Below are 10,125 nucleotides of genomic sequence, written 5' to 3' on the forward strand. Positions count from 1 at the left end.
TAGATATTATTGTTTTCTTGCATAATAGTACAATAATGCACGGTTTATCGTTAAAATGCTTTGCTTTATAATTCATCATTCAGGCCCATCGGCCGTCGTGATTATATTCCTGCGCATTTTAACTCGAACCGTGCATAATTCTATACAACTGCACTCAAAATTGTTTTCTATATTCTTATTAATAACAATAGAAAGTGTATAGTTTGGATATTCTAATATAATGTTTTTTGGAAAATAAAAGATTTAATATTAACATTTATAAATATTAACATTTATATGATGAGAAATAAATCAAATCTTTCATAACAATTTATTATCTGCCATATATACATTGTAATATCAAATCATGTACCTGATCTTTATCAACGACATCCACTATATATGATTATGATTATGTACAAAATTCTGGAAACAAAGTGATCCCTCGGAAGCATTAATCACAACAAAATAACATAAGAATTGCAGACTCAAAAAGTCAAAATAAAATAAAATTCTGTTCTGTTCTATAATTCTTCAGTGGTTTTGTTGTCAAGTTTGATACTAAATACTATATATAATTATTTATGCTATATATTATGTACATACCTCCCATCACAGACCAGTTCACTTATTTTAATAAACCTAAAATGATAAAATTCAATCAAAGTTTAAAAAAATATATTTTCACAGCAGACACACCTCACTAATGAATGAAAATGATTTTTCCCAAGATGATGAGATTTTAAATAAGGCCGTGTTTGTTTACGAAGACAGTAGCAGGTGGCTTGTGTTGAATAAGTGTAGATTTGAAGTGGTATTATTCTTTCATTGTTTAAGGCGTAAGAATTTGTACTTTTTCACTATCTCTCTTCGACAAACTCATTCTAATTCAGTCTGCAATTAATATTCTTTTTTTTTGTTCCATTGCCTTTGGGGTGCTCCCCCTATTCTGTCGTAAATATGACAAATGAATTTTTTGTTAGGTTTTTTAAATCATTATTTATAAATCGTAATTTCATCGAAGTCTTTACAATTTTATCTTTATTTTATCATTAAAATATTTGCGTTTATTTGACTAAGACTTGATAGAAAATAAATTTCCAATTACCTCCCTTTATTAATATGAAATGTAAATTCGGTAATATCTTTACAAGTAATGCTTTTTGGAACTTACAATATTAATAAATCTTCATTTGAACATTATTTCATTGATATAAAAACGTAAAGAAATGTGTTACGGGATCTTTAAAAGTGCTATTGTAACAAATTATATCAAACAATGTGAGCAAATCTGTAAAATATCACTCATTAAGGGTACCAAGGCTTATGTAACTGTTGTTTATAAATCAACATGAGAGTATATTTATGTCTGAACGTATTAATGATTTACTTAGAAAATAGAAATCAAATTTAAGAAAGAGTATACAGAGCATCATTATATTAATCTTCCAGTCAGTCACAAATATTGCATTGACCTCAGTCTCCTGTTATTGTCCATTAAATGTTTGCGTTCCAATTGATTGGTTACTATTGTGTTACATATTACGATTACAAACTATCATATTTGTTCTATTAATCAAATATAAGAAAACATGCAGTTACAACTATGCAGGAAAAGAGATGATACTCGTTTAAATGCTAAATTTCAGAAATGTAACTATAATAAAATATATTATAATCTTTACTTGGATTACTATAGCAAATTTTATGGATTTGTGCTCTTTCTTCAGTTTTAAAGTCAAACCAGCAAGTACAGTGACCTTTTATTATCATTTTTCTATCTTATTGGGTTAAGTATTGTAGGGAATTAAGTAATTGTACGAGAAAATGTGGTAAGGTGTCAGATAAATACATAATTATAAGAGATATGGCGAGATAATAATAGATAACAATGTCATAAATTCTTGCATGCTTGATGTACAGTCTGGTTTTATCCGTGTACACAACGTTCTTTTGTTTAGTTTATCTATGATTTTATTTTCCGTTTTCGAGGATGGTTCAAAAATCTTGTCTGACCCTTTTATTAATGACCTCCAATTTACAAGAACACTTCAAGGACTCTGATATATATTGAAGTTAAGTTAGTAGAAAGAGTAACTAACAAAGACGTTCTGAACGATTCATGCTGATTCGATAACCAATTATGCAAGGCAATATCATTTATCTTATTACAATATCCGGTTTCCTGTGTATCTATTATAGTAAGAAAGTTGTGTTTCATTGAAACTATGCGTTAAAGGGACTCCACTGAGATTTTTTGACATGAAGGGACTGGAAATATATTTTAGAGATTTGTGTACCATTTGATGTAGCGTGTCTGCATTCCTTTAAATCAAGGATGATTATCTTATTTTGCAAAATGGACCAATAGTGAAACCGGGCTTAGAATCAAACTTAAACCTTTTTACAATCTAACTCTGAGTATATTTCTGTATTACATTTTGCAGAATTTTCCATTTTAAGTGCATCACTTGATATAATTATGTTAGAACACGAAATCTTTGTACTTTTTACAATAATAAAAGCTCAAATCTCTATCAAGCCATATTGCATTGCACCTAAAACAAAGTCGGTTTTCCAGAGATAAGGAATTTTCCTCTGTTTATAGAAATACATTTGATCATGATAACAAGAGGTTCAAGTGAGGTCAATCCCACACAGTGTTAAGATAAAACATAAACCATTTTTTATACAAAATTGGTTGCACCATTACACAAGTGATGCAAAGGTAAAGTTTGAGAAAATATATCGTTTTTGTTTTTTTTAATTACAACTTTCGTGTCATCTATTTCTTGAAGTTCGTTTTTTATATTTTTTATCCAGTTTATCTTTGTTCGATCTGAAGGAACTGTTGAATAGAGGGTATTGTACTAACATATGTTATTTGCTTTCTAGGGAAACAATTGCTTAAATACGAATTAGAAAATACACCCCTAAATGTAGGCTATATGAAGATCAGTAACACAGCAGAGCTTCATATGTATATCGCAATGAAGTGTCAACACAAAATTCAGAGGACTCTCTTATTTTTGTTTTCTTTCCAACACAATACAGAACAAGGAATACAATTTAGAATGGTACAACTCTTGTATAAACCAATACAACACTGTATACAATTTTTTGTTTATAAATTTTGGTCTTTCTTAAAAATAGTTAAAACTAACAAATGTTGTATGTTTGTTTCTGAATTGGAGAAAAGTCTGTTTTGCAGAAAAATCAATTTATCGTATAAAAGTTATTAAAAGATAATTCAGTAGACAAAAACAAATAACGCCCACATATAAGATTCTTTTGTAAAATGACTGGTTGAATGCATATGAGTAACAAACAAGTATGTTTTAAAATCATAATGTCGCACATTTGATATAAATAGGTACATTGGACTATGCTATTTACACTCATTAGTTCATTATTGTCATCATCTAAAACACATTAATTTACTAAACACTTTTATGATTTCAATGCTATCAGATTTTATTACAACAGAGACTCATTTTAGTTGGCTACCATAGATGATAATAATGTCATTCTTATTCTTAACTTTCCTTGAAACAAGTTATTATACTCGTTGTAAAATGTAGGTATAAATATACTCTTGTTCGTCTATGAGAACATAGACAGAGCACCGGATTATAGTAAATAAGTGTAAAAATAATACAGCTTTATTATCCCCCGCCGATGGAATCCGGAGGGGGATATAGTTTTGGCGTTGTCCGTCCGTAAGTCCGTTCGTCCGTCCGTCCGTCCGAATTTCGTTTCCGGAGTAGTTCTCTGCAACTACTGGCTGGAATTCAACGAAACTTTATGGGAATCATAAATATCAAGAGGAGATGCGCATATCGTCAGCTTGTTCCGGTCCGACCCTTTAACTTAGAGTTATGGCCCTTGATTAGTTATGTAGTATGTATATAGAGTAAAAATCGTTTCCGGAGTAGTTCTCTGCAACTACTGGCTGGAATTCAACACAACTTTATGGGAATCATCAATACCAAGAGGAGATGCGCATATCGTCAGCTTGTTCCGGTCAGACACTTTAACTCAGAGTTATAGCCCTTGATTAGTTATGCAGTATGCATATGGAGTAAAAATCGTTTCTGCGCTACTTCTCTGCAACTGCTGGCTGGAATTCAACGAAACTTTATGAGAACATTCAATACCAAGAGGAGATGCGCATATCGTGGGCTTGTTCCGGTCAGACACTTTAACTCAGAGTTATGGCCCTTGATTAGTTATGCAATATGCACATGGAGTAAAAATCGTTTCCGGATTAGTGCTCTGCAACTGCTGGCTGGAATTCAACGAAACTTTATGGGGATCATCAATATCAAGAGGATATGCGCATATCGTCGGCTTGTTCCGGTCAGACCCTTTAACTCAGAGTTATAGCCCTTGATTAGTTATGTAGTATGCATATAGAGTAAAAATCGTTTCCGCGCTACTTCTCTGCAACTACTGGCTGGAATTCAACGAAACTTTATGGGAACCTTCAATACCAAGAGGAGATGCGCATATCGTGGGCTTGTTCGGGTCAGACATTTTAACTCAGAGTTATAGCCCTTGATTAGTTATGTAGTATGCATATGGAGTAAAAATCGTTTCCGCGCTACTTCTCTGCAACTACTGGCTGGAATTCAACGAAACTTTATGGGAACCTTTAATACCAAGAGGAGATGCGCATATCGTTGGCTTGTTCCGGCCAGACACTTTAACTCAGAGTTATGGCCCTTGATTAGTTATGCAGTAACCATATAGAAAAATATTTGTTTCCTCGCTACTTCTCTGCTTCTACTGGCTGGAATTCAATGAAACTTTATGGGATACTAAGAGGAGATGTGCATATAGTCGCCTTGTTCCCGGTCAGAAACTTATAACTCAGATGTTTGGCCCTTGATTAGTTATGTAGTATGCATACTTCTCATTGGCATTTCCAGATTTTACTATTTAACACAAAATTATGGCTCTGTTATTGCCCTGAATATTTATCAAGTTCAAAGAATATTACTGTTTATGCCATGATTAATATATAAATAAAGCCTTATGTCTTCAGTTGTTGTGTTAATAATAACCAGTACTCGGCGGGGGATATAAATCCAACGAATTTGCTTGTTGCATATAGATAACAAAATGATATTTGCTAGGAACAAGGTTTTCTATGGAGAAACAGACTCATTATTCATATCAAGATCATATCTCCTTTCAACATTAACTTGCCAGACCACTGTCTTGGTATTTGTCTAGTTCATAAAATGTATTTGCTAATAACCAGTTTTCCTATTGAGCAAACAAAATGCATGGGATTTTTCTGTATAGTTATTGTAAATTGGCCTATGCTCACCATCATGCAGTGTACTTTTCTTGACATGTGAAACTTGTTTTAAGGCCTCAACAGAGAGTAGGATTTTGCAGTACAACACCAATTAAAACTAAGATGTACAAACAAATCTTGTTGTGTTAAGGCAACAATTTCTTGAATTCATGCAACTTAATACTAGATTTACAGTTACAGGATAGGACATGTTCTATTTCTAAATACTTGTTGTAAAGACATCCCTCGACGACAGATGACATATTTCCCAATTATCCACTGATAATGTGATTAAGAATGAAATTCCAGAATAATTAGGGCTAAAAGGTAAACATTGTAGTAAGATGTGGTAAAAATGAGGTTGAAAAACTCTTCAGGAGACCCAAAGTTGAGGTATGTTCGAATCCTATATTTTTCTGAAAATTATTATGTCACGGTATTGAACTGATCTCTTATCAAGGGAGGTAGTTTGTAAGCGGCCGGATAGCTCAGTCAGTAGAGCCACAGTACGTTAAAAATCTCGCCCTGTGACAATTATAGACTTTTCATAAAGAAAATGGATGTTTCAATCATCACGGATCAATTTGGGAGGGGGAAACCTGATGATCCCTACAATGCAGAATAACCGTCTAAATGCAAAGTGTTGTATTGCTCTGAAAATTGTACATCATATCTCTAATAAGTGTTGCACAACTAAATCCAACCGTCTGTTCAGAAGTCTGTATGCACTTTTTTATGAGTGATAATTCAACATATCCCCAGGCTTCACACCCATAAGTTAAAATTGGCATACTTCTGTGATCGAATAACGTAAATCTAGATTTCTCAATAGATAAATTTAGATTTCTTTGTTTCTAATATGAGCCAGACTTTGCTCGTTTTTCTTGTTAAACAATGTGCCTTTATTCAACTGCAAATTGTTTTTTTTTTCTTTCTCAGAAAACATTACACCAATTTATTTAAAAGTGTCTACAATTTCTAAAACATTATTATCTACAGAAATATTCCCATGTCTGTTTCTTTTATACCATGATCCTTGTTTTATCAAAGTTTAAGTTTAATTACCAGGTTTTTCAATAATTAGAAAAAGTATTCAACACTGATATAAAATCTTTTTCCGTTTTTGTACAAAGAATGGTATAGTCAGCATACAGCAAAACGATTAATTTCAAAAACATTTCATCTTCTTATACACTTGATACATCCTTATTACATTATTGAAACTTATGAGAAGTTAATCTTATTTGTGCAAGTATTGGCCTGTGTTTTGCATTTTCTAAAATATGTAGATCAATATATACAAAATGTATTGTAATTCATGGTGTTTCAAGTGAGAATTTACCAGTGCTTGCGGAATGTTCTCTGGTATGATTCAAGGACGGACTTACAATCGAGGTGGAAAAGTTTGGACGTTTTATATATCTGACATTTAAAGCTCTGATGATAATGATAATATTCGACAGAAACGATTTCACCATGAGCCAAACTAAATAATATTTGCTGTTAAAATAGAAACGTTTTGATCTTAATCGTAAGAATGGCTGATTAACTGACAGTGAGTGTATTTATAAGTACTACGATGTTTAATCCATTAATGCACGTGTTGTTAGTGAGTTCGTTAGTTAATTAGTCAATTAGTTAGTTGGTTGGTTGGTTGGTTAGTTAGTGAGCGAGTGAGTGAGTTACTTAGTAAGTTAGTAAACCGCCTCCGTGGTCGAGGGGTTAGAGTCGATGACTTCTAAACCAGTTAGCTCTCTGGCATGGATTCGATCCCCGGAAGATGCTTTGGTAGTTTAGCGCGTCGTACTGGTGTAACTCTCCAGGAACGATGGTTAGGAAAATACCCGCCTATACAACTGAAATACTGTTGGGAAAAGGCGTAAAATGAAACAAACAAACAAAAAGTTAGTTAGTTAGGTAGTTAATTGGTTCGTTGGTTGGCTGGCTGGCTGGTCGGTCGGTCAGTTAGTTAGTTAGTTTGTTTGAATTTTTTAATACTTAATTGTTTTATTAAATTAAAAATATAAGAAACTTTTTAAAATTTTTATTTTGATATGAATATTACTGATATATCTTACAAGTTGTGGGAAACTATTTTTTATCATTATAACATGAATTTTAGACAACAGCACTATATAATGTACTCTTAAAGATTTAAAGTTTGTTTCAAAAACAATATGATTTTGTGTTTTGTACAGAAAAACAATGTGTTATGTCCACCTATTTTGACACATTGTTATCATTACTTTCTGGAAGTAAAGAAAGTAAGAATGAGTGTCTTGTAAGTTTGTCTGATAGAATAATTAAAAATATGCAGTACAGACGCCCAAAATTATATTCCTCTAACAATACTATGATTGTCGGATGCTCTACTGGTGCAAAGCAAATATTGTTTGAAGAGAAATATAATTCTACTGTAAACAACTTGCTTCATGATAGAATCGCAATATTTGTTGACATGTCTATTTATATGTCTCGTCTTGATATAATATTTTTTAAAATAGCATTTGAAAAGAAGTAATTTGTAAAATATTTGTATGATGAACTATAAACAATTCCTTCCCATCTACTCGCAACAGATTTTTGCTTGTTATATCTTTGTTCATATAAGTATCTTCCATGCAGCACAAACTATTTATTTTGATATCAAATAGCTATGAGAATGAATAAAATCTTCCTTAAAACATTATGCATTGAATTCTCTTTCATACATAGAGGATATTGAATGAGTGTAAGTTCAATACTGAATTTATTGCACGAGTTGAATAAAATTACATTATGCAAGCCTCTGGCGAGCATTATATTATTTTATTCGACGAGTGCAATAAATTCAGTAATGAACTTACACGAATTTAATATTCTATTTATCACATACCCAAAATAAAGACCGTTTAAAGTGAAATAAGAGTCATTTTTCATTGACGCCCCTAAAGTATAACGCTAACATTTAGCGCGTCTTTACACTCTGTTTGTATAACGCTAATGACGTCACGTCAAAATATATGCACGGCCAGGTTTTATGACATTTTAGTCTGCCATATCTAGCCTAATTCTCTGTTTATCTTGCACCTTACTGCAATTTTTTCTCCAAACATTACTTTGTAACCTACATGGTCGTATATAAATAGTGACAGTGATGTCCTGGGGTATGATATTGTGCAGTATGATTCTTATATATGACCGTTATATCATGGAATGTTTTTTAACCAAGTTCATGTATCATAGAAATATCATGAGATTTAATTGCTTCAAAAAACCTTGTATATACCTTTATATCATTTTGAAATTATTTTGTACTTTGTTTAAAGTTCGTTTTATAAGTAAATGAAAAGAAACATTTGACCTGTCATTGATGTTATCAAAACAAAAAGAGAGAAAATAACAAATAAAACATAAATTGATATGCTTCACTTTGGAGAAGTCCTTCAATAATTTCATGTACATCTTAAACATACTTTTAATATTTTCAAAGCAAGTATAAATAACAGTTACGTTTAAATAACGTGAAGTGTGAAGTTTAAATAACGTGAAAAGTGTGACGTCTAACTAACGTGAAAATTCGAAGCAATATTTTTATTGTTTAATGTTTTAATAAAGAATTTATTTCTAATTAAATTTTACTACCAGGCGAAAGTTACTCATTTTTTTAAAAAAAAACTACTATCAACACAATATCAAAAGTTCTTTCATTTACATTGCAAAAATATAAATGATGGTATATTAATGCTAAGATATCAACAATATATAAGACAGATTTAATGCATCAGTAAGCCTTTGTAAATAAACATTTTCACTTTTGAACAGGATCTAGAAACAGGCAGTGAAGTGTTGTTTATATACAAACATTTCAAGGATATCCAATTTCAGTATTTGATATAGACAAACAAAGCTTTCTTAATATGAAAATTGTGATTTTGTGGTCTGTAAAGAATGCAGATATTCAGTTTTAAGGATATCACATTTCAGTTTTTGATATAGTCAAATACCATATTAACTACAAAGCTTTCTTTATAAGAAAAATGTGAATGTGTGGTCTTGTAAAAATGCAGATATTCAATTTTATATTTATCATACTGAAGATAAAAAAATAAAAAAACATCAGTCATGAATAGAAGATTGAGTTAGCACAAACGCGCGATAAAGTGTATTAACCTATAAAAGCTTAAAAATGAGGTCCTTATATATATACTTGCCTGATTCCGGATAAAGAAAAAAAATGCAAAGTTGTTCATGCTGGACAATGTAAATGTAATGATAAAAATATTTCATTCGGTTGATCAAATAATTTTAATTAAGATTTTAAATTTCAAATTAATTGAGAAACGCATGACATATATATGGCACTTATTTTTTTGTTTAAATTTACTCTGCGATAATAATTGACAATACTTTCTCTTTTACGCCTCCGTCCAATGCAAAATATGTATGCAAAGTAATAATTTATACAATAGAATAGCAGAAAAGGATGTGTACAATATTTATACTTATAGCATATAAAAAAATGAAAAGGCAAAATTATATTATATTGCAGTCTAGCAATTCCCTAATATTGTTTGTATCAAAACCTATAAACAATTCTTGATATTCGATTTTCAAAAAAAGATTCCAATTATTAGCCTTAGTGTTATTAAATGCAAATACTTTTCCGTTTTAAAATTGCAAACTGAAAACTTATAAAGTCATTCACTTAATATGACATTTTCCCATGATTAATCTCAAGGGTCTGAATATAATGAGAAATTCTCTGTAAATTGTCTTATCGTTGTACTGTAATATCAATCGTATTGAATATTCAGACGACAATATAGTTCTTTATTAGCTGTTATTTCAATGATCTCAAT

The sequence above is a fragment of the Ruditapes philippinarum genome, unplaced genomic scaffold (genome assembly GCF_026571515.1).
Source record: "Ruditapes philippinarum isolate M1 unplaced genomic scaffold, ASM2657151v2 ctg6522_1_1_1_1, whole genome shotgun sequence".
In the NCBI taxonomy this organism is placed as follows: Eukaryota; Metazoa; Mollusca; class Bivalvia; order Venerida; family Veneridae; genus Ruditapes; species Ruditapes philippinarum.